Below are 3,014 nucleotides of genomic sequence, written 5' to 3'. Positions count from 1 at the left end.
AAAAAAAATTGTGACCCTGCACAGCAGCTCAGAAGCATATGCATTTAGGAAAGCTCCTAAGGAGGTGGAAAACTCAAAACGCATTTTGCTGTTCAAAGCACAAGGGAAGGCTTTGCTAATCAGGCTTCAGTTACAGCTCCTCACTACAGTGTCAACCATAGTCATTTAGGCTGTTCAGCCATAAATCTATAGGGACAGCTATCCCCAGCACAAACTCTATAGGCGTACACACCCGGAGCTCTCAGAGAGGATGTGTGTGTTGGGCAATGCCACACTGCTCACGGTAAGCCACCATGTCTGTGAGACAAGTTCTGTGTGCCCAGTGTGGGAGGGGGGATGGGGAGGAGGCTGTATATGCAGGAAGACAGACAACACTGGCGAAAGCAACAGGAAAGAACTCAGGATAACTCAGGTCAGAGGGGAGCTCAGGGACGTCTCCAGTCCACACTCCTGCTCAAAGCTGGGTAAGCTAGAAGGTTGCATGATGTTACTAATGTCCTCACTCAGCCTTCTCTTGAAAACCTCCAGAATAGACAGAACAATCTGTCTGGACAACTCTCCTCTCTGACCATCCTACGGGTGAACATCTCCTGTATCAACTTACGCCTGCTGTGCCTCATCCTCCCACCAATCACCCTCTGAGAACAGTCTTGCTTCATCTCATTCAGTAGCTTCTCTGAGTTCAGCCACAGGCTTGAGCACCTTCGATTACAACAGTAGCCTGGGTTTCTACAAGACAAGCAAAGCCGGTGTTGTTAGTGAGATGCGGCAGAGGCGCAAGTGAACGGACCTTCCAAGCAGCTCCGTTCGATTCTAGTGCTAAGGAGCAACTCCTGTTGTTAGAGAGAGCCAGGAATCAACAGCCACTCTTGCAAGAGAGGGGGGCTACTTTTCATTAATTAATTTACTGTATTTTAAATAAAATCATCCAGACTGATAAAAGAAGTGTTGGGGGGGAAACCAACACAGGCTGGAAGCCCTTAACACCTCAGATCAAGGGATAAACAATCAACCTTATTAAACCAACAAACCAAGTTTATTTATAGAAGTCTGTACAATTGTGATGAACTATGCTAGGACATCAATGAAACAAAGCAAACAAATCTCTCCCTCTCTAACAAGTGGGAGGTGTAGTCACTCACCTTTACATGCACTTAAAGGAAAAAAGATTACAGCTTTCATACACAGTTCTGTAACTATTCAAGAGTACTTTCTTGACGTATTATTCTCCATGTCGGAGGTTCGCGTGGTAATTTACCGTCGCCTCTTAAGAACAGTATTTCAGCAGAATCCAGAGACTTCGAGAGGGTAAGTGGCAGTTTGATAATTGCAGATAACTAGGATATAGCCCAGGATTCAGATCTGCATTCTAAACCCACTGCATCTCCCCTGTTTCAGTTATCTCTACTAAAAGTTACTTGCGACAATGTATGGGTCTCGTCGACATTTTGGCCGTAGTACGGACTATTCTTGTGTTACCAAACAGAGAAGTTACCTAAAACCAATACATCAAGGGCAAGCATATTAAAAATACTGAATTTGAGTTAACTTCACCTTTAGAGACCACCTGTCACTGCACCTCAGAGCTCTGAGGCATTTCTGTCAAAAACTCAGTTCCTGTATTGCTTGATTTTGCAGTTATTTCTGCAAAGCATTGGAGAGTGATCATTTTGAAAACTGGCTATTGCAAAATAAGTCTAGATTTTTTTTAATTACAAATCTGTAACGTCATTGAAGCTGTTGAAAAAAACCAAAATCATATCAAATGCATATCTACACAGTGAATCACGATGTCTCCTATGAAGTTATCATGGTAGATGCCATAAACCCACTCTTAAAAAGCTGGAAGTACATACATGTGAGAGCCTACTAGAACTCCAGAGAAGCTGCTAAAATAGGCCATCAAATAAAACAGTCTATGATTACATATTTACAGAATAACCCACATGTGCCCTCGAACTGTGGGCTATTCGGTAAATAAGTACTGAAGGATTCTCAATTATTTGTTTACATGGTAGGTAAGAGCCGCTTCATAGGTTGATTTTAATTTTTATACACAATTCATAGTATCAATCTGCACACAATTACAACTGATGTTTCTTTAAAGCTACTGTTAAAAAAGGAAGAGAAAGTTAAATAAGAACTAGATTAAAGTTTCATTAAGAATCCAACAAGAAAGTATCAAACACGGGTTTAAACATAACCAGTGCATGATTTCAGAAAAACAGTAATGCTCTGACACAAGAAGAGCATCAGCATTTTCCCTCTTCAGGGTCCCCCAGAAACATTCCTATCCAGTTCAGTGCCTAAGTTATTATACATGTACTGGCCTGAGTAGGAACAAACACGTGCTTGCACGCTTACCTGAACGAGGGCCTCTAATCTTTCAGACTTCTAATTCTCTTTTAATTTAGTTCTTAGCTCCATATATTCAGTTGTATCTTGTTTGGAAAAGTTCTTTGTTAAATGTCACTTATATTTACACTTTGATTTTTTTTTTTTTTAAACACCTGAGTGATAATTTAGCTGTCACCTTGTGTCCAGTCAAATATTCCATAAAGCCATACAATTCTTGTGCTAGTGCTGCACTCCGCTTGTACCAGTTTATATATGAAAAATGCTCACCTCTCACACATTTCCCTCTGAACTTTCTACTATGTCCTTACTGTGTCCTTCCCCTTCCACACAAAGCAACGATTAATCTTTTTGTCTGTTTATCGAAGCCCCGTTTAAAATGGTTCACAAAGCAAGTAACAAAGTGAGCTGGAGCCCAGTGAAGATATGATGACTTAACAAATACGTAACACTGGGGGCTTGGAGAAGAAATTAAAGCCCAACAAATGAGCACCCCAGCGCCATCCCAGAAAAAAATCTACTCCACTCAGTTACAGCTGGAGACTCCTGACGTGCTGCAGATGACAAGTCCCACATCAAGAGCTGCGTGCCTCTCTCTCATCAGTTACGCATAAGTAAAAAAGGGAACGTGAAGTTAAACAGCTATATCAGCCAAGCCA

The sequence above is a fragment of the Eurypyga helias genome, unplaced genomic scaffold (genome assembly GCF_000690775.1).
Source record: "Eurypyga helias isolate BGI_N326 unplaced genomic scaffold, ASM69077v1 scaffold1990, whole genome shotgun sequence".
In the NCBI taxonomy this organism is placed as follows: Eukaryota; Metazoa; Chordata; class Aves; order Eurypygiformes; family Eurypygidae; genus Eurypyga; species Eurypyga helias.
This window is presented reverse-complemented; position numbering follows the sequence as displayed.